A 24,323-nucleotide genomic window follows, 5' to 3' on the forward strand; every position below is an offset into this window, starting at 1 on the left:
CTTGTCTTCATGTAAAAGGGCAGGACAAGTGCACGAGGCTCTCGCTAGTGCCAAGTCTGGGAGGGTCAAATGTACGAAACACTACCCTGAGTCTCGGCAAGCAGATGGATGTTACTGCGATTTGGACCCTTGACTTGCAGGTCACCAGTGGACAACACACTCTGGGACGAAGTTTTGTGGAAGGTGTACCCTTTATGGGTCAAGATTAAGCACAAGAGGTTATATCTTCACTTGCTCCTAGAAAGAAATTAATTTCGCAGCAAATCAATGTGCCAACAAAGGAGTATCTTTGATTTGTATAGAATACAAACTATGGTGGAACATAAAACCACCCTTTAAGGAGTATCTTTGATTTGTATAGAATACAAACTCCTGGAACATAAAACCACCCTTTCTTAGCATGCTTGGAAACCTGTCCTCACCCACTATATGTTCATTTCTTGTCTACAATGGGTATGGTGAATAAACAACCCCATTAACTCTTTGTATTTCCTCCCCTCTATTTTTTTTAGTACTCGTAACATTTGTTTACGATCTAATCTAATACAAAATCAGGTTTAGCAAAACAAACCTAAAACCCTAAACCCTAATGTTAAAATTCTAAAAACCGTAACAACACAATCCCATCAAATTGCACCAACTGCCCGGCAACATTCTCGAGAAGGGGTCTCAAATGACGACTATTTCGCAGCAATTCATCACATATCAAATATAGTACGTCGAGATTTTTACATGGAAAGAACATTACAAAAGATGCAAATTAATGTGATGTCAGAATTAGTATACCGTGTTCTACGTAGTTGTAATAAGTCATGTATAGACTCATTTAGTGTGTGTTTGTTAAATTTTAACTCATGGAAAGGAAAGGAAATAAAATGAGTGGTCCACTATGGAATGGAATGGAATGGAATGGAAAGGAAATAATTTTAAATGGTATGTGTTTGGTAAACTGGGGAAAGGAAAGTAAAAACTAGGGAAATGAATAATCATGTTTGTTTTGCAAAAGCTATGGAAAGGAATAATTGTATTGTTGAGTGGAGTGTATTAGTAGTAAGTTCTTATTTATCTATTTCCTTTCTTTCCTTTTCACAAAGGGGTTAGCTAAAGGCACAAAACTTTTCCATTTGTTTCCATATGGAAAATTTTTAATGGGTGGGCTAAAAACTATGGAAAACCTTTCCTTTCCATAGTGTTTCTTTTCCTTTCCATCATAACAAACACACCCTTAGATTTTTTAACTGGGCTAGAAACCAACCTCGTTACGAACCGACCACATTAGAATTTGAAGAGTTAATAAAAATATTAGGGAAAAATAAGAATTGGGAAACAATGTGGAAAGTAGCTGAGCAAATGAAGAAAATGGGATTTGTTTTAACACCTGATACATTTAGTATGATTATTGAAAGTTATGGGAAAAATGGACTAGTAGATAAAGAGGTCAAAGTTTTTAATAGGATGAAGAATTTTAATTGTGAACAAACTATAGGTGTTTATAATTCATTATTATTTGCACTTTGTGAAGTTAATAATTTTCAAGGTGCTTATGCTTTGATTAGAAGATTGATTAGGAAAGGTGGGATTCCAGATAAACGGACTTATTTGATTCTAGTTAGCAGGTGGTGCTTGGCGGGAAGCTTAAAAGAGGCGCATGTTTTTTTGGAGGAGATGAGTCGGAAAGGGTTTAATCCGCCTGTTAGAGGTCGTGATATTTTGATTGATGGGTTGTTGAGTGCGGGTTATCTTGAGGCAACTAAAGGGCTGGTGAGAAAGATGACGAAAGAAGAGTTTTTGCTTGATATTACAACTTTTAATTTGCTTTTGGAGGCGATTTGTGAAGGTGGATGATATAACCTAAATTGATGCATATGAGAAAACACACACAAACAAACTAGATTATAGTAAATACTTTACTCTCTAATATAAACGTTGTGTTATAGCTTAAGTAAGAGTTTCGTACCCACCTCTAAACATGTCGAAAAGAAATCAATGGGGAAGAGATAAGGATTTTTACTTTTGATATTTAAACTACTTTTTTTTAATGCTAAGAATTGAAAACAACTAATTATGCTAAACTAATAGAAATTGGGTTTTGATGGAGGAAAAGTTAGGGAAGATTTTAAATCTACCTTTAGCAAATAATTGATATGTTTAATGTTCTAACACAAATATTTAAACTTTATTATCTCTAGTTAACAACCTATATATATCTCTACAGTCATTGATTAACTAGCATGAGGAAAAGTTTATTCACCTATTTCTAGCATGAATTCACAATTCCAAGTTCAAATTAAAACACTTCTTATCTCTAGAAATATACAGGAATCGAACTTTAAGAACAAGCAATATAAGTCTACACTAACTACATCAAATCCTCACTTTTGGCTTCATTATAACTCTTCCCAATATGAGGATTAGCCTAGCTTCATTGGATTAATACGATAGTAATAATAAAATTAAAGCATAGAACTAAAGGAAGAAGAAAAGTGGTTATTTTTATTGATGGTGAATGAAGAAGATGATAATAAAGGCTACAAACCCTAATTCTAACCCTTAAACTAAACTAATGAATGAATAATATAATGGATACTTAGACTTGGAGTTAACCTCTACTTTTATAGAGAACAAGTAGGGTTTTACATGTTGTGGTCGAAATTCTATTTCTTTACTAGCCATGCTGCACGACCTATGGTCGGTCCGCTATTTTTTTAAACTTACTATGTCTAGGCTGTTAATTTTCAAGCTAAAGTATTTTGGTTGATGTACTTCATGCAAAAGCGCATTTGTACAATGAACACATGGTAACAATTTCGTCAGCCACTTCGAGAGTTTGAGTTATTCAGAATTTTAGACAGAAAGTGGAGCCAAATGCATCTTTTCATTAGACAAGGGCCATTTTTTATGTGCTTAATGTAGGAAGGAAAAAGAATAGAAGAATAGCACCTCGATTTTCTTGCAAATCTCCTTGGTTTTCAAACCAATTTGGGTATACTTCTTAATCATCAATATGTGATTTTCAAGTTATGAGTGGACAGAAGTTAAGTTATTCCTTAACTTTTATAGCTTCTGAGGAAACTTCATGTAAAGCTGACGCGAAACTCTCCATTGCCTTCTTACTTTTCTCTTCATCATTTCTAAATGATTCCAGTTCATTCAGGAGCTTGTTGAAGCTGCAAGTATTTCATTGTTCAAAGCTTGCACCATCTCCACTTTGACAATCTCAAGCTTAGTAGTTAGTGATTCAACCATTCTTGATTTCTCCAATGCCTTTTGTTTGTGTGAACCAAATGTTTTGTGTGGAACTGTTAACGGAATGTTTTGAACACAGTTTACACATACGCAGTGTGTCAAGGTCCAGTATATCTGGTAATTTTCATAGACCTGGCTGGATAGCTGATATGTGCTAAAAAGCTAAAATTAGGTGTCATTTGTCCTAGTGTCACCTGTCAACAAATTTAAAACCACAACTCTTTAAAGAGGAGCACGTGAGCTTCTATTCGACGGGTTAAAACTCTTAGCGTTTCCTATATATATTTGTTACTGAAGTGAATAATATATTTGAAGAAGCACTCTGCAGTACATGTCAACTTACCACAATTCTCTCATTCAGTGTATCTCTCTCCTCGAATGTTTTACCCAAAGTAATCTTTCCCAGTTGGCTATGCCATTGGTCTCTGAGCGAGTAGAATAATAGCAAATATCGGATTCTTAACAATCAACACCATAGGATGCCTTGTATGTGGATCCACAACCTACAACAGAGACACCATTATTAGAAAAGAGGAACTCTCAACATTAACAAATACACATTATAGCTTTCTATTTTTCCCCAAAGAACAAAAAAGAGATGAGAACGTTATTATACCTTAACATAGCGCACTCCATCAATCAAGATGTTGACATTATCCTTAGTAATAGCAGATTGATTTGGAATAGGGATTCCCTCTTCCTTGAGTGAATGAACATATGTGATTCGGTCGACAGCAAGAATCAAGAGTGCTGACATACTTCCCGAATCTTTCAATGACGAACGTCGTTCTTTTCAAGGACGATTCGAATACTCCAATTGGTTGGAGGTGTCAGCTCATATCTAAACACAATTTCCAACACCAAAAATCAAAACAATACTTTGCAACAATCTTTAACACTCTCCATAACGCCGTACTCTTATCTCTTCCTACCATATAAAATTTTTGTTCCAAAATGGTAATATTAACTGCATCAGTATTAAATTGACAACTAAAAACACATCATAATTCAAGTCAACTATTTTCATACACATTCAATCATAAAATAGTAATCATGTGAACATACATCAAATGAGATTTTACTTTGGAAGTAATGTGAATTACCTTTTATGGAATTTGAGTTATAATTGGATTTAAGGTATTTGGTTAGGCATGTTGTTTAGCTGATTGTGATTCTTTGACTGTTGTGTTATAGTAGGAATTGAATTAGGGGAAATGCAGGTTAGTAATGTTTAGTAGTAGAGATTCAGTTTCTTGAAACAATCCCCAATTTTTTCAAGCCAGGTCCAGCTTCTCAAGCTCCTCTCCATTGCTCCGATCAGAAAGCAGGGACAAAAGGTGGTTCGTCTTCTTCATCACCGACTGAAGAGGAGACAAAAGGAAGCAGGACCAAGGAAGCATACTACAATCAGGCAGTGGAAGGCCCTCTGTCAAGTTCGGTCATAAGGCCAGGAATTGCACTGGGTTTGAAATTCGGGGGGAAGTGGTTCGTACCCAGATCTACCATGGGTTTGTACGACAGGTCCAGGACCAAATGGTAGAACCATTTCTGGAGTGACCTACAGGTACAACAAAAATCCTAATACAAAAATCAAAATGGCAAGCCCATGGGTTTCACATGTCGCCTGAAGAATTTATCCTTGAATGGCAAGTTTCTGGTTCCCAAAAAGCGTGCTGATGAAGATGAGATGTTGAATATATAACAGCCAAAAAACTAAAGTTCCTCCTCTCTTTTCTAAATCTTTGGATGGTCTAGTCATACTTGGATCACAGTAAAGAGCCTGATTATGGATCGCATTGTAAACATTAGAGCTGAATCGTGGATCGCATTGTAAACTTTTGGTGGAAATTGGGTGTTCTTCATGTCTGGGGTCTTGCCCTTTGTATCTGTATGGTAAAGGATTCTAGATTTCTTCTTCTTTGTGTGCCTCCTTTTTTTTATGGAGAATCGTGGATTTCATTTGAAGCTTTTGTTTTATAAGATGGATGTGGCTACTTCATTTTTTTTTAAAAAGTGTACCGGCGAGGTGAGGGGTTTTTTTTTTCTTGTTTTGCTTTTGTTTTTTTTTTCTCGTTAGGTTTGAGGAAGAATTTTTCATATCATTCTATTTTTTTTAGTTGTTAATTACTTACTTACCCCTGACATACATTCAAATAAAGGCGTATGTTTGGTTTTTGTTTTTCATAAGAACTGAAAAGACCGAATAGATTTCTATAAAATTACAAAACAGGCCAATTTCAGGGGTATTTAAGTAAAAAAGAAAGTAAATATTTTCAAAACATGGGTTCTTTTAAATTTTTTGCTGATGTGGCTCTTTATGAGCATCATGGGAGAAAGAGATTAATATAGGTAGGATAGGCTCACGGGCTTCAAAATCCCAATAGGGTCCAATACATAGAATTTTACTTAAGCCAAATCTACTGCGTTTTACTATTATGCCAATTTTGTTGACTTATACTATTTCAAATGGGTCGATATCTAGACTATTATAAATCTATTTCCGAGCCAGTCGTTTTGATATAAAATGGGCCTCAATTAGAGCTCTAAATCCAAAGATATGCTCGTTTGAAGTTCTATTGACTTTTCCGCAGTTTTCTATTCCAGGTTGACTTTCGCTCAACTCCTTTGACTTGGGCTTTTTTAGGGTTTTTTCTTCATAAATCTTGGTCTTTATCCATGCATTTCACCTAGCAATCAATTTAGTTTCATTTTACGCACAATTGCCATCATTTTAACACTTATTCCACTCCAAAGCCTGAAATACATAAAAACAAGTAAATAGTGATAAACTCAATTTATTAATAACATAATTGACATAAGTAGAATAAGGGGTTTAAACTTCAGTTTTGGGTGTTTATCGCACCACCCCCAAATAGCATTTTGTTTGTCCTCAAGCAAAGATGAGAAATTAAAACAGATAAGTGGCCAAAAATGTAATCCTAACCTACTATTCTCATTTCGCGGAGTGCAATTGCATTAAATATATGCAATAAGGCCTTAAACCACTAGGAATTTCTTAGTGGAAAAGTTAGTATCGTAAGAGTTCTCTAGAGAAGATACTTACAAACTTCATTTACACTACAACGACTAAGAAATAAAAGTAATATTTCCTTAATTAATCTTATATATCTATACATCTTACTAGCAATGAATAAAGAATAATTCCTTTGAAACCTAAGTTAATACATGCATAATAATCTACTATCTATATACTAAAGCATAAACCTATAATGGAGGATTTTCTCTCCTATGTGGCACTCTAATATGAGAGTTAGTTTTTTTTTCTCTCCTATGTGGTACTCTAATATAAAAAATAGTCTTTTTTTTAATAGCCTACAATCCCACGTACATGGAACCTCTTTAAAGAGTTTGAGTGTATTTCTAATTCTTATATTTGGAGAGTTTGAGTATATTTCCAATTCTTATATAATTGATCAAATAAAAAAAATTGCTAAAAAATAGTTGACTTGTAAAAGGTAATTTCCTATTACGAATTAAACACTTTTAGTGTTCTAATTCTTATATATTTGATCAAATAAAAAAAATTGCTAAAAAATATGTGATTTGTAGAAACTAATTCCCTATTACAAATCATACAATTTTAGTGTCTATGATAAAACACTGACTTATTTCAAATATATTTTTAACATGGCCTCAAAACATAGTTAAAAACAATTATACAAAAAATAACATCACAAAATATATAATAGAAAATGAAAAAAAAAATAACGGCAAAGCAATAATGACAAATATTTTAAAAAATATATAATACTGAATGAAACTAACGTCAAAAAACAATTAATGGGGAACAAATGCATCAAACTAACCTCAAATAATATTTAATGGAAAATTGGAAACTGGATGCAAATGTAAGCATTAAACTAATCTTAAAAAGTAATTAATAGAAAATTAGAATATAGATACAACTACATTAAACTAACCTCAAAGAATAATTAACAGAAAATCAAAACTTGGATGCAAATATATCAAACTAATATAAAAAAATAATTGTCATAAAATTGGAAACTGAATATAAATGCATTGAGCTAACCCTCAAAGATTAAATTAACGAAAAATCGGAAACTAGATACAACTGCATTGAACTAGCCTCAAAGAAAAATTAATTATAAATTGGAAACATGATGCAAATGCGTTGAGCTAATCTTAAAAAATAATTAACGGGAAATCGGAAACCGAATGCAACTGCACTAAACTAATCTCAAAAAATAAACTAGATGCAAATGCATTGAACTAACCTCAAGAAATAATTAACGAGAAATCGGAAACTGGATGCAAATTCATTGAACTAACCTCAAACAATAATTAACAGGAAATCGGAAAGTAGATGCAAATGCAACTTTATCAAATAATAAACGAGAAATCGGAAACTGGATGCAAATGCATTAAACTAATCTCACAGGAAATTGGAAATTGGATGCAAATGTATTGAACTAACCGAAAATAATAATTAACGAGAAATCAGAAACTGGATGCAACTGTATTGAACTGATCTCAAAAAATAAACAACGGGAATTGGAAATTGGATGCAACTGCATTGAACTAACCTCAAAATATAAATAATGGAAAATCAGAAACTGGATGCAAATGCATTGAACTAACCTCAAAATATAGTTGGGTTATATGTTGTGGGAATGTCTCGATAAGTATAGTTTTGCATTTAAAATAGTGTTTATCTTATCTCTTTCCGTATGATTGGGAACTCCTTGCTATTCAAGTAGCTTCAATATATTATATATATGAACTTCATTTTATTAGGCAATCTCACAAAACTTCAATCAAACTTCTTTTATTAAACAACAAAATGAAGTTGAAGGGTTTTATCAAAGGTGATTTTTTTTTTTTTAATGGAGAGTGAGGTTTTCACGTTATAAGAAATTTGGTTGAGTGATCAATATAATATTAATATATAATAGTTCTGCATATTTGTAAATATTTTTAAGAATAATTAATATAACAACACCCGTTCGTAGATAATCTTTGAAGATTCCATATAGTGAGTCATGCATAATTTAAAGAATAATTAATGGGCAATCGGGAATTGGATAATCTTCGATAATCCCACATAGTAAATCAAGCATAATTTATTTTTTATATCATATTTGCAAGGACACTACTAATGGATCAGTAGACGTTGGTATTACACACCACATTGGATAATTAAAATGAAATCGGAAACTGGATTCAAATACATAACTGAGCTCAAAGAGTAATTAACGGGAAATCGGAAACTTTATGCAAATGCAATAAACTAAACTAAAAAAGTAATTAACTAGAAATCAAAAACTGGATGCAATTGCATTATATTAACTTCAGATAATAACTAATGGGAAATTAAAAATTGGATGCAAATCCTTGAAAAATATTTAACGGGAAATCGGAAATGGTATACAAATACATCAAACAAACCTCATATAATAATTAATGGGAAACCAGAAACTAGATGCAAATGCATTGAACTAAACTCAAAAAATAATTAACAGAAAATCAAAAACCGAATGCAACTGTATTGAACTAACCTCATAGAATAATTTGTGGGAAATCGGAAACTAAATGTAAATACATTGAAATAATCTCAAAGAATAATTAACGGGAAATTAGAAACTGAATATAATTGCATTGAACTAACCTCAAAGCATAAATAATCAGAAACTAGATGCAAATGTATTAAACTAACCTTAAAGAGTTATTAACGGGAAATCGGAAACTGGATCAAAATGCAATTAACTAATCTCAAAGACTAATTAACGAAACATTGAAAAATGGATGAAATTGCATTGAACTAACCTAAATGAATAATTAACGGGAAATTATAAATTTGATGTAACTGCATTGAACTAACCTCAAAAAATAATTAACGGAAAATTGGAAACTTAATGCAAATGCATTGAACTAACCTCAAAGAACAATTAACATAAAATCAGAAATTGGATGAAATTGCATTGAACTAACCTCAAAAAATATTTAACGGAAAACCAAAAACTGGATGCAACTGCATTAAACTAAAATCAGAGATTAACTAACGGGAAATCAGAAATTGGATGCAAATGCATTGAAATAACCTTAAAAAATAGTTAACTGGAAATCAAAAGTCGGATGTAACTGCATCGCACTGACCTCAAAGCATAAATGTCCGCTTTTTTAGCCTTCTCACATGAGTAATTACGAGTAATTAGGAACCCAAAATGAAAGTGAGTTTATAAAAACAGACTCTTTCATGTATACAAACTGTATAGAAATTGTAAACTATCGAACTAAACTAGAAAAACAATTGACGGGAAATCAGAAACTGGATGCAGATGTATTAAACTAACCTTAAAGAGTAATTAATGGGAGATTGGAACCTGGATGCAAATGCAATGAACTAATCTCAAATACTAATTAAGGAAACATTGAAAACTGGATGCAACTGTACTTAATTAACTTTAATGAATAACTAACGGGAAATCATTAAGTGGATGCAATTGCACTGAACTAATCTCAAATAATAATTAACGGGAAATTAGAAACTTGATGCAACTGTATTGAACTAACCTTAAAGAATAATTAATGAGAAATTGGAAACTGGATGCAACGTACTACATTAAGCTAACCTCAAAGAATAATTAATAGGAAATAAAAAACTTGATGCAAATGCATTGAACTAATAACCCTAAAACATATTTGTATTATATGTAGAGGACATAAATGTCTCGACAAATATAATTTTGCATTTTAAGTAGTGTCTATCATAATTCTTTTATTGTGATTAGGAATGTCTTGCTATTCAAGTAGCTTCAATATTATCTTCGCCATATTGGATATTCTCACAAAACTTCAAACAAATTCTATTGTTAAACCTAACAATAAAAAGAAGTCGATGAGTTTTATCAATGTTTGATGCTTCCTTTTTATAGAAAGTGGTGCAAGAAATTTAAATGAGTAATTAATATAATTTTCATAACTCATATAGCTATGCATAGTTGCTAATATTTTTGAGAATAATTTAATATAACGACACCCGTTCGTAGGACACGTTCATGTGATAAATCTTTTCAAGTGGGAGTATTGTATTCCTTGAGGATATGGAAACAATCAATCTGTTTTAGTGATTTGTACACATCAGTACGTAAGCCGAGCGGTGATGATTTACCGCTAAATCACCATAAATCTAATAAAGCTATTATACAAGCTAGATCGAGTTTAAGATAATTCCATTTGAAAATTATAGATTAATATCCTAAACCACAAAGTGAAGAGGCTATCTCAATTTGATCCCTTAGTTTTCAAGTATTTATGCATCATAATCGCTGTTCATTAACGTATTTCGGTTTATTTTCAATAAAAATATATTCTGATTCGAAAATTTGCCGATAAATCACCATAAATCTAAAAAAAACTATTATACAAGCTAGATCGAGTTTAAAATAATTCTATTTAAAAATTATAGATTAATATCCTAAACCACAAAGTGAAGATGCTATCTCAATTTGATCCCTTAGTTTCAAAGTACTTATGCACCATAATCGCTGCTCATTAACGTATTTCAGTTTATTTTCACTAAAAATATATTCTGATTCAAAAATTTGTCGCTAAATCACCATAAATCTAAGAAAACTATTATACAAGCTAGATCGAGTTTAAGATAATTATATTTGAAAATTATGGATTAATATCCTAAACCACAAAACGAAGAGGCTATCTCAATTTGATCCCTTAGTTCCCAAGTAGTTATGTACCATAATCGCTGCTCACTAACGTATTTCGGTTTATTTTGAATAAAAATATATTCTAATTTGAAAATTTGTGTGAGACATTTTGGTTAGCCTTTTCAGCACACAAAATATTTAATAGATCTCGGGCGTATGCCCGGGTCCAAAATCTAGTCAAATCATCTAAATATAAACATACATGCAATGAACTATGCTATAAAATACTCTGAAACTTTTGGATGACATCTTTAAGTAGGTTATCACAAGGAATGTGTCAAGACACACATCACTTTGATTTTTGCACTCAAGTTTTTCTCACTCCAATGTGCAGTGGGCACACGTTTTCTCATAATCTCAATGAGTTCCAACATAGCCGAGGTCGATTAAACACAACTACCACTTACTATATATTACACCAACCTATTCCTAATTGAGCTAGATGTCTTTATTAGGTGATGTGGGCTAAGGTAATAGTTTAAGAAGGAAGAAAATGGATGTTCAAATAAGTAAGTCTGAGAAAATAGGATCTTTAAATCACATTACTAGAGACGACCTTTGTTCTTTATTTGCTTCTAAACTTATTTCCATACTTAGCCCTTTATTGGCTTTTGACTCCTTTTAATTTTGGTTTTGGAAATCTAACTTTGATTTTTCTTTGTTTTGTAAACTTTATTTTATTTTCTTTTTAAAGCAACTAACTAATTTTTGTTTTTAACAGATCTTTCTATTTACTTTCACTTCATCTTATTTCTTAAATTCATTCATATGGGTAGGCTATTTTTATTTTTTATTGGTTTTATAGATTGGTAAAGGATTTATGGTTAATGAAAAGGATAAAGAAAGGCTCAGTGGGCGACTATCAGATAAATTTCATATAGGTGTGAATTTTTAGCTATATCGATCCGAAGAGGGCCTAAATTTTTGCTTAGGATATGGTATGGTGATCAAACAAGTGGATGTGTGATTTCTCTACTCGGATTTGACTTCTCCCTTGTGTCATCACTCATATATTACTCATATGAGGTTTTTAGCTAGATTCTAACAAGATTTGTAAATTAAGTATTCTAACCTAGGTCTCAGAAAAATACTGCCAAATACAATTATAGATGCTCATGTAAGATATTCATGAAAAGATGCAATGACTATTACCTACATATTAACCTAAGTTTCTAAAAACTAATCTTAATTTTAATGCTAAAGTGAGACTTCTAGACTAATATCGTCATTGAAAAGGAAACAATACCATTATCACTAAGCGTATAATATAAATAGTTTTTTATGATTTTTTAACTTTTTATAAAGAAAAGTGCATAATTTACATCCTAAATGTGCCTAATTTTTGCAAATGTTTTTATCCCACCCCCAAACAAAAGAACGCTTTGTCCTCAAAGTGTAAAGAGAAAGAAATAGTTTACCATAGAAACGTGGCAAAAATTGGCAATACCTGTAACAGCAATATTATAAAGATGCTATGATAGCATGAAGCACAAGCAAACTGTTATGTACTAAACTGACATGAACTCTACTGGAGTAAACATGATAGGCAAATGGTGGCAAAAAAGTTTGAAATAAAGAACAAAATCCTCCACCCCCAAACAAATGGACTCTTTGTAAGTTTGAAATTTTTTGTGGCCTATACCACAGAAAGGTGGTATGTTATAAAAAATTATATGAGTCTTTTAAAGTCAGATTCCCTATACTTAAAGTTGGGTCTTTTTAAGTCAGATTCTATAGACTTAATATGGGGTCTTTTTAAGTAAGATTCTCCAAGACTGTGCACACCCCCAAACATAAAAGAAACAGGGGTGGCACGAGATGGACGATGCTCGGTCAACTATAAGCTAATAGTCGAAAGAGTTGGGGGTCTAGCAATAAAAATATGATACTAAATGCATCCCCAAACAAAATGAAATGATGGATTTTAATTATAAGAAGCAAAATAACAAATGAAAACTTATGCAACCTATCAAATAACATATGCAAACCATTATGTTGTAGCTAGTTTAGAGAGTTAGAATGTCCCAAAAGATGAACTAGTGATACTTTAGGTGAGAAAGGAATGAAGTATGGATCTTGATGTCTTTTATGAGGCTCAGATGATGAATAATAAGACAAATTAGGTTTCTCACAACACTCAGTCAAGGTTGGCTCCCAACTACAGGAATGGTGGACTCATGGGTTTGTGTGCTAGGCAAAATCTCTTCACCGTGAGGGTTGAAAAAATTATAGAGTATCTCTGAGGCAAAAGGCTCAAATTCAAATTTGAGGTTCCTTTGAAATGGTGGAGGAATGGATGGCTTAGTTGTGATAGATGGTTGGATTGCAGGAGGTGTTAACGCTGGTGGATGGTGGTCGGTTGGTGGTTGAGTTGGTGGATCCTCACACACTCTTAAGAACTCTACATCTAGCTTGGCTGAATCCACAAGGGTGTTGTCCTTAACTTCATCCTTACGAAAGTCATCTATATATATATTTTCCATCATTACGTTTTCAGCTGCCAAACTAAATTGAGATTCACAACGCTCAAAAGATGTTATGTCATCATTTTCCTGCACATTAACTTATTCATGCCTTAGTTTAGAATTGTTTATCTCTATTTCCTCACCCTCTTCCTCTAAAACAGTATAAGTTTCCTCAATGGCATCATTCAAATGTGTCGAGGGATCTTCCATCCAAGTGCAGTTAGCATTCACAAAGGCCTGGACATGCTCAACAGGAGGGTCCACATTAAGAGAATGTCAGTAGTTAAAAAATTCTTCCTCCATCACATCTTTATAAATATCTTCTAATGTGTCATCATTATATTCCTCGACAGATGGATCAATGGGAAGTTCCTTAGAGGCATCGTTCAAATTTGAGTGGTCATCCAAAACAAGTCCTAAGGAGTCGTCTTCAAGAATTTTCTCATGGAGTCAACACAATGGTTAATGGGAGGGTCATGGGAAGATAATGGTTCATGAAATTCAGGGTAAGTCTCAACTTGGTCAAATGGTTTGGGTATGATGTGATCTGCTTAGTGGTCAATTTCTGTCATGGTGGAAAGGTCTTGCACAAGTGAGGGGAATGTCAAAGAAGAAAGGGTATGTGCTATGTTTTGAAGTATTTTGGTATTTTTGGCCAGTAGTTCCATAAATGTTGGTGGCGGAGTGGAGGATTGGTTGTATGGTTTTTGTCACTGAGTAGGCGTATTGTGTGTTAGTGGTTCCGGTTGGTATGATGATTGATAGTCATTGTTATTGGCAAATGGACTTGATATGAGTCCCTTGGTGACTGGAACTTGGGATATGGATTGTGATGGACTCTGGCTGATATCATATTGTGATGGACTAGGTTGAGGCTGAATGGTTGGGTAATTGTTTGTGGTGGAACTCCATGAATAGTTTAGATGACTAGAAAATACTTGATTATATGTGTTACTATGAAAGTTTGAAAATTGAGGCTCATAATTAGAATTATTTCCTATAGTACGCTCAAACTCTTAAAATGATAGGCAATGAGAAACCCAATGGTAAGGACTACCATATCATGAACATGGTGAAGGATTTGCATAATAATCACATGATTGTTGGTCTACATATTGATAGGCCATATTGGCTTTAAAGATAGATTCTATGTTAATTAATATACAAAAAGCTCTAACTATAAAATTTAGGAGAAAAACAACACCCAAATACTCTTCTAGCAGGGGATTCGAGGAGAGGTAGAAAGATGGAACCGGTATTGCCTCCAAGCTACGCTTACTAGCGCCTTCAAGCACAATTTACAGCATCGTGTAGATGACTAGAGCATTGTACGAGCACTGTTTTGGATCCTGGAAGTGGATTGTGCGTGACTTGGAAAACAACGAAACTATCATAAACAAATAGAGGGTGTGCGCCCTTAGATCAAGGCCAATTAGGGGGTGTGCGCCCCTCGAATGTGGACTGGAGAGACATGTTCTCTCTAGTGGGCTTCGGATGGTTCCTATGGACTGGGCCTTAGGTCGTATGAGGGATCGGACTTCTATGCTGCACTGGGCTTTAATCGAAAATACTGTGGGCTTTGTGAATTGGGCTTTCTAGACTGGGCTGGGCTCACATGAGTACTGAGTTGTACTCGTGATGCAATAGTAAGGAATCATGAAAAGACTTAACTCTAGATACTGCATGTAGGGGGCATGCGCCCTCTGTGGTAGGCTAAATTGGGGGCGTGCGCCCTATGAACTGTCTAAGAAGAGGGGGTGTGCGCCTTCTATGGTAGGCTAAATTGGGGGTGTGCGCCCTGTGAATTGTCTAAGAAAAGGGGGTGCACACTCTGTGGCAGGCAATTTAGGGGGTGTGCACCCTCTGAAAAATCTACAGTCGCACGAATTTTTGTCAGGACAATCACAGTGTTGCCAGGAGGTGATTTTTCAACTCGTATACAAGAACATGTATGCAGAAAGAAAATGTACAGTGAGATTCCAGTAACGTTGCACGAAAAACACAAAAAATAGATGAAATTAAATGGTAGACTAAATTAATTCCCTAAAATTAGTGTTCTACTACTGTAAGACTCTTATGTGACCTGAATTTGAAGCTTGTATGAAGTTTGGTTATCAATAGTTTCGATAGGAGCACAAAAACACTTCAAATGTACAAAACACACAAACTAGTTACTAGCAGAGAATTTTTCTGGTTTGCACCCCTTCAATCGAAAATTCATTCCCGCTTCAAATCTAAATGAAAAATCGAAGTATACCCCAATTTATAAATCTCAGGAAAAGGTGCTTCCCAAAAAAAATATCATAAAAAATATGACAGTAACAGTAACTAGATCAAATTCCCTATTCAAACGTCTGGTGCAACAAAATTCCCTGACAGCACACCTCTTACGGTAAAAATTCTATTAAATTCGTTTCTTAGCCAAATCAGAATCTGTAAGATGATTTACAAAGCTAAGACGTTGAAGAATACCCAGAAGTTTTGTAACAGTCAAAACAGCACCGATAAACAGGTGCAAAATCAGTTCAAACAGGAGATAACAGTAAGCAGAAAATTACAGTTTTACGTAGGTTAACTAAATCTTTAATTGCCGATTCGTTTCTCAACCAAATTAAACATAAAAATATGTTTTAAAAAGCTAATAAATAGGAGAATCTAAAAATATTATCAACCCAAACAAACCGAAATTATACTAATCAGGTTAACCTACAAAAGTCAGCAAGCAAATATACAACGAAAATACAAGTAAAAGGGTGGGAGGGTTAAGAAAAGGGGGATTTCCCCAACAACTTGACTCCTTCTTGATCTCTTGAGTCTTCCACGGCTTGTTCAAAGCGGTAGCGGCACCATTTGATATAACCTAAATTTATGCATATGAGAAAACACACAGAAACAAACTAGATTATAGTCAATACCTTACTCTCTAATATAAACGTTGTGTTATAGCTTAAGTAAGGATTTCATACCCACCTCTAAACATGTCGAAAAGAAATCAAGTTAGAAACAAATCAATGAGAAAGAGAAAATGATTTTTAATTTTTATTTAAAGTACTTTTAATGCTAAAAATTGAAAACAACTAATTATGTTAAACTAATAGAATTAGGGTTTTGATGGAGGGAAAGTTAAGGAAGATTTTAAATCCACCTTTAATAAATAATTGATATGTTTAATGTTCTGACACAAATATTTAAACTTTATTATCCCTAATTAACAACCTACATCTCTATAGTCATTGATTAACTAGCATGTGGAAAAGCTTATTCACGTATCTCTAGTATGAATTCACAATTCTTAGTTCAAATTCAAACATTTTCTATATCTAGAAATATGCAGGAATCGAATTTTAAAAACAAGCAATATACGTCTACACTAAATACATCAAATCCTCCCTTTTGGCTTCATTATAAATCTTCCTAATGGGAAGATTAGCCTAGCTTCATTGGATTAATACGCTAGTAATAATAAAATTAAAGCATAGAACTAAAGAAAGAAGAAAGGTGACATTTTTATTGATGGTAAAGGAAGAAGATGATAATGGAGGCTACAAACTCTAATTTTAACCCTAAAACTAAACTAATGAATGGATAATACAATGAATACTTAGACTTGGAGTTAACGTCTATTTTTATAGAGAACAAGTCGGGTTTTACATGTTGTGGCCAGAATTCTATTTCTCTATAGGATCATGGGCTTCAAAATCACATTAGGGTCCAACACATAGAATTTTAGTTAAGCCAAATCTACAACATTTTACTATTATGCCATTTTAATGAATTATACTATTCCAAATGGGTTGAGGTCTAGACCATTAGAAAGTTATTTCTGATTTGGTCGTTTTGATATAAAATGGGCCTCAATAAGAGCTCTGAGTCCAAAGATACTCCCGTTTGAAGTTCTAATAACGTTTCTGTAGTTTTCTATTACGGGTTGGCTTTCACTCGACTCCTTTGACTTGGGCTTTTTTAGGGCTTTTCCTTCATAAATCTTGACCTTTATCCATGCTTTTCTCCTAGCAATCAATTTAGCTTCTTTTTACACACAATTGACATCATTTTAACACTTATTTTTCTCTAAAGCCTTAAATACATAAAAGAAAGTACATAGTGATAAACTCACTTTATTAATAACATAATTGGCCTAAGTAGAATACTATTAAGGGGTTTAAACTGCAATTTTGGGTGCTTATCAGTGGAGAGGTGGAGTTTTGTGTTGGTCTTTTTCGTGATGTTTGTAAATTGGGACTTCATCTGGATATTTCTACTTATAAGGCTATGATTCATGTTGTGTCAAAGTTGGAAAGGGTTTAATCCACTTGTTAGAGGTCGTGATCTTTTGATTGATGGGTTGTTGAGTGCAAGTTATCTTGAGGCGACTAAAGGGCTGGTGAGAAAGATGACGAAAGAAAGGTTTTTTCCTGATCTTACAACTTTTAATTTGCTTTTGGAGGCGATTTGTGAAGGTGGGGAGGTGGAGTTTTGTGTTAGTCTTTTTCGTGATGGTTGTAAGTGAAGTAGTACAAGTGTTAGTACAGGGGTTTTGAAGTTGTTCATCTTAGATCATTTGTTAGGAGAAATGGTTTTGATGGTTTAAAAAACCCTTTATAAACTTTTATAATCTTTCTCTTGTTCTTGATGTTTATGTATGTGAAAACACTAGTTCTTATCTTGAATGATTTGATTTAGTGTAGAAAACATGTATGGAAATAGTTTAGTTGGGATAGCTTGCTCACCAAGTTATACTTATTTGACATGTCAAATGAGTATGACTAGTGTTTTAGGGTGTGAATGAATGAAAAGAAGTTGGTTCTGAACTAGTTGATTTAAATTGAAGGAAGAACATGAAAATAAGATTCTATGGTGGAAAACTAAAGATTGATTGATTAAAAGTTGAACTTTGAATAAAGGTTGAAGCTTTAAAACATTGAAAATTTAAAACAAATATTAAAAACAATGAAAACAATAATAAAAACTAATTATATTAAAACAAGTAAATGCTACTTAGGTTGTGAATCTAAGAGATGTATAATAGTGGGCAATCTCTTCACTTATATAGTGTGAACAGATTTTACATCCTAGCCCCTCTACTTTCTTAGCTCACAAGTAACCTAATCTAGAAGCTTCTTGAGCTTTCTAGAGATAAGGATAAGATCAAGTGATTTGGATAAGCCTTGTGGGCTTTTGTCTTTAACCCTATATCTTTGAATCTTTGGATTGGCTTTGAGTCCTTGAGTCCTTAGAGTTTAGTTTTGAGTCTTTGAGTCCTCTGAAGTTTGTGTTGAGTCCTTGAGTCTTTTGGCCTTTTGTTGACTTTGATAGTTGACTATGACTATTGACTTTGATAGTTGACTTTTTGGCACTTTTTTCCTAGACTTCCCAATAGATCTCTTTTAGTCTCCTTTTGTCTCTAGAATGCATACTTTGAGATATCTTGTCCTAGAATAGGCTTGTATCCTAAAAAGCAATAAGAAAGAGGTTATTCTACATTATTGATCATAATATTGACTAAATTGAAGCGTTGTAAGGGGATAGAAATGCATATTTGAGGTCTAATCAGTAAGTTGGGACTTCATCCAAATATTTCTACTTATAAGGTTATGATTCCTGCTGTGTCAAAGTTTGGTAGAATGGATGAGGCATTTAGGCTTTTATATTGCTCGATTGAGGATGGGCACAAGCCGTTTTCGAGTTTGTGTGCCACTATTCTCAAAGGACTATGTAAAGTAGGGCAATTCGACGATGCATTCAGCTTTTTTAGCGATATGAAAGTTTAAGGGCATCATCCAAATAGGCCTGTGTATATTATGATGATTAAGATGTGTGCACGAGGATGGAGATTTGTCGAGGCTGCAAATTATCTGATGAAGATGACTGAGATGAAATTGTCACCGAAACCACAAAGCTTCGATCAGATTACTGATGGACTGAAGCACTGTGGAAAACATGATTTGGCAAAAAGGATTAAGCAATTGGAAATATCCTTTCGGGGTTCTTGACACTAGCACCAAAAGAGTTAAGGGATGACTATCTGCTTCTATTTTCATCATCTTCATAGTTTAAGTTGGTTGTCACGTGGCAGGTATCTCCACTCATTTAGTACTGTGCCACTATAATTTTATCGAGGTGAACTTGGAAGTGTGTTTTGTGAATTCCTTGACTTCTTGTAAAAGCACTAGACAAGTGCACGAGGCTCTCGCCAATGCCAGGTCTGGGAGGGTACGGTAAGATGTACGGAGCATTATCTCGAGTCCCGGCATGCAGAGGGATGTTACTGCGATTTGGACCCTTGACCTGCGGGTCACCAGTGGATAACTTCAGCATCAGCTAAGGCCCACCCTTAAATATGTGTCTCCATGTATTCTTGGATAAATGAAATGTAAACAACATTGATCATCTTTCTTCAGAAAATGCTTGCTTCCTGTTCTTTTGGCACATTAACGGCCAATCCTGGTAGAGAAGGTCGGGGAGTAGCTAAGAGATCGACCGTCTGGGTGTGGCAACTCACATGGAAGCAGAATGTATTGCTATGACAAAAGGTGTTAATGTGGCAATACAGCAACACACTCAAGGATGAAGTTTTTGTGGAAGATGTACCCCTTTATGGGACAAGATTAAGCACAAGAGGATATATATTCACTTGCACCTAGAAAGAAATTAATTTCGCAGCAAATCAATGTGCCAACAAAGGAGTATCTTTGATTTATATAGAATGCAAACTATGGTGGAACATAAAACCACCCTTTCTCAGCATGCTTGGAAACCCGTCCTCACCCACTATATGTTCATTTTTTGTCTACAATGGGTATGATGAATAAGCAACCCCATTAACTCTTTGTATTACCTCCCCTCTATTTTTTAGTACTCGTAACATTCGTTTACAGTCTAATCTAATACAAACTCAGGTTTAGCAAAACAAACCTAAAACCCTAAACTCTAACCCTAATTTCAAATTCCTAAAAACCCTAACAACACAATCCTATCAAATTCCACCAACTGCCCATCAACATTCTCGAGAAGGGGTCTCAAATGACAACTATTTCGCAGCAATTCATCGTATATCAAACATAGTATCTCGAGATTTTTACCTGGAAAGAGCATTACAAAAGATGCAAATTAATGTGACGTCCGAATTAGTATATGTAATGTATTGTTTTATGTTTAGTCATGAACACACCTAATGTAATTAAAAAGGTTTGGGCTTTTGTGTGTGTGGAATCAAATATGAAAATTCTTTTTAGGTTTTGTAACAATAGATGGGTGTACCTTATGTGTGAGAAACAAATATGGCATTGTCTTAAGGTTTTTGGTAAACTTGATGGTTGTAGGCATATGCACCAACTTGTGTACATATCAATATTTTAATGGGGTGATGAGCTGTCCTTTGTTTAAACTTGAAAATATTAACTGCAAGATTAAATGGTGTAAATCAGTTTTAATCGGTTTTAATAAAATGGTGTCAATATGGCTTCTCTATGGATTGATTCAATTTGTAGAAGGGGTTATTTCTTACAATGCAGTTGGGAAATTGTTATAATGAAAATACGAAATACCAGCAAAGCTTGAAAATATTCTATTAGAAGATGATGTCATGGGAGGTAGATGAGTAAGGACACAAAGTATCTGAGATTAAAATAAACTATGGAATTAATAAAAGCTTTATTTGGTTCTCCTCCTCTAGACTTATAGGTAAGTGTGTCTGCAATATAGGTTTTAGGTAGTGTATTTTTTGAATGTTGGCATGGTGCCATGGTCAAGACAGGATTATTTTAAGTCGGAACAGGACACACAAAGTAGTAGCACATGTAGGATGTGTTGATGCTTACTTTTTGGAAGAAGTATCTCCTTTAGCTAAGCCAATCCCATTTCTTGTGTATCCAAATCATTTTTTTTTCTTTAATCATAGTGTCAATTGTCTTTATAGTACTCACTTGGTCAAAAGAGGATTGCTCGTAATTTAAAGAAGTGCTTCAAATTGAAGCAAATAATTGGAATACCAAATTTATTCATAGTAACTTGCAATCTACAGGTACCATGGAGTTCTTTAAGTTTTACTTTCAGACTTTAAGTTAGTTCATATCTATTTGGCATGTGCTCTTTCATGACCATAGCACATGGACTCAAACCACCTTCATGACACTTATGTTTGTTGGTCGTTTCATTACTTATCTTTGCTTATTGGGATTTTGAAGGAACGAACCACTTTCATGGAACAAGCTAGAGATCAAAGTGGTTCATTTCAAAGCACAAACTTGAGAGCAATTAAACACAAGTCTTGCCAAGGAGGTCAATGTTTATACAAAATTGTGAGGACTTCTACTCTAGCCAGTTGTGTCAGTTCCATTGTAGTAAGTCGCTCACTGCGTATGCGCTATTGAGTGTTATATTAAATGTTTAGTACTAGCATATTTTTGGTTTTAGATTATTTGGGCCCCTTACACTGGCAAAATGCATTGTTAATTAATTTATCTGAATATATCTTATAAACTATTATCCATGTGATCGAAGTGTCTAAGACCAACCTTTGTAGTTGAACACCGAATGGTATGAGTGATAACTTATATAACTTTCATCTCTCATAGTTTATGTACTTGTTGGATGGGTTGTAGCCTTTTCTTTTCTAACTGCTTTTATAATTATGAGTGTGGAATTAAAATCACATATTTTGTGTGGTTATTAATAAGCACCCAAAACTGTAATATAAAACCCCATAGAGACATATCATTTTGGTTAATTATGTGTTTAATAATCATGAAATAATTATATTTTCGTGTTTTTACAGGTTTTCGCAGTCAACGTAAAAAATTATGACAAAACCAATATTTAAGCACAGAATAGTGTGTATACATGAAAAATTCCGATTTTGCCCATGTGAAGCTCAACGAAGCCTGACTTAAGCCCGAGAACTCAAACATTTCCAGGTTAGAACAAGATTAACGTGCATAAAATCATCAAACTTCTTATGATCATAACTTCTGAACCTGGACTCCAATTTCGGCAAGTGAACCATCAGAATGATCAGTACGACGAGCTCTATGCAAAGATGGGATTTTGTAAAAAAAAAAGTAAACTTTCAGACCTGCCACTAGCCAAAGCACGTGGGGCCCACTATGCGGGCCCACACAATTTGGTTCTCCATTATTGATCAAGTCAAGCTCTCATAATTTGTGCCCAAGTCAAGCTTGATAATTAATTATTAAAGACTTTTGTGCACTTCATTTTATTTCATATTTTGTTTGATTATGGAAATGGATGAGATATAATTAATTAGGGAGGATGGAAATGAAATGTGGGAGGTTGATTCACGTGGGTGGAAATGGAAGCACTCTCTTGATATGCTTGAGGAGAGTGTGGGAGTCTTCATATCTAGCTTTGCACTTTACTCCAACTTAGTTTTTCACTTTTTCTTCCAAGTTCCAAGTTCCAAGTTTCCATTTTTAGTTTTCTAGTTTTGTAAGTTTTAGCTTTGTAATATCTTCCACTCTAAATTACTAATAAAAATCATTTCTAAGTGTAAATTAGAACTCCCTTTCTCTTCTTCTACTTCATAAAAATCATACATTTGATTTCTCATTTAAGATTATGAACTAAAATCCTCCTTGGCGGAGGGTTAATGATGCTCATGTGAATAACAGGCTCCGTTTTAGGAGGCCTGAATCATTGCTTAGGTACATAGGATCGACCAAGTTTGGAGTATGGAACTCTAGACAATGTCGAGTACGCGACCCCGGTGACACTGGGTCTAGTTGCGCGGGCGACCCGTTGGTAAAATCAGACTTAACTTTGAAAATTGAATGACTGGTGTAGAATAAAACTAGGAATTGAAATGGTATTTCAGAGATGAAATATCAGTTCAATTCTTCATGCTAGCAGAATGAACTTAGAGATAGGTACATTTTGTTAGGGATCGATGCTCTAATCCGTTTCGGGTTTGTCTATGAACCCAAAACCGGTTAGAGACAGCAGTGATGAAGTCTTTGTTAGAAAAATGGATCTGCACAAATCTATTGAGATATGAATGAGTAATTTGTATTCCAAGTTACCCCACTTGAGATGAAATAGGTTTCTCTTGAAATAGTACGTAAAGTGAGAAAAACCTTTTTGAAAGGGTGCATTGGTTCGAAACAGTACATTATGTCGAAAAGGTGTGACCTTTCGAAATAGGCACTGGTTCGGAACAGTGTTTTATGCCGAAATGGTGTGTCCTTTCAAAACATGTGACTTTTCAAAGAGTTGCTTACTTTTTCCTAAGAGTCACTGTGTCGTTTCGAAGAAGCACCACTCACCTATAAATAGTGGATGAATTTGGAGAGAAAGACACACCAGATCACACAAAGTTTTGATCTTTCTCTTCTCCCCCTGTTCTTAGTCAAATACTATATTGTGTTCATTGATTCTATAGAATTGAAGTACTAGCTTTCTATATATAGAAGAAAATCCGTTCTATCTTGGGAGACAGTTTTCCATCAACCTTCAAGCACCGTGAGGGGGAAAATCTGTCTTAAGGACATAGTGTATCTACACTAAGCTCGGATTTAACTAAGAAGTACAAGACATGTACAAGACAAAAAGTTTGTATAGTTTGGTAATTGGTAAAGAGTAAGTACAATTAAGTTGTATATTCCTAACAGTCTTCTTAACTATGAAGCTAACTTTACATAAGTAGATTAACTCTCCACCTATCTTTCTCTCTATCTCTCTTGTATTAAGTAAATTAGTATAAGTAAATCTTTTAGTAACTTGATATCCAAGTAATGTAGTAAAGTAGTTTAATCACCACCAATCAAAATCCTTCTCACAAGTTCTTTAGAGAGTAGGTTCCAGTGAACTAAAACCAAGTGTTCTGGTCCATTGGGTTTGGGACGATTCCTTTGCTCAAATTATATTTCAACGTGCACGTGAGCGAGGTATG

General features: G+C 34.0%; 1 pseudogene; it reads left to right on the forward strand.

The window, feature by feature from the left end:
- The first annotated feature begins 104 nt into the window (after positions 1 to 104).
- LOC147493325 (uncharacterized) lies at positions 105 to 19,410 on the forward strand (annotated as a pseudogene).
- Positions 19,411 to 24,323: the final 4,913 nt, after the last annotated feature.

Source organism: Coptis chinensis, chromosome 6, assembly GCF_015680905.1.
Source record: "Coptis chinensis isolate HL-2020 chromosome 6, ASM1568090v1, whole genome shotgun sequence".
Classification (NCBI taxonomy): Eukaryota; Viridiplantae; Streptophyta; class Magnoliopsida; order Ranunculales; family Ranunculaceae; genus Coptis; species Coptis chinensis.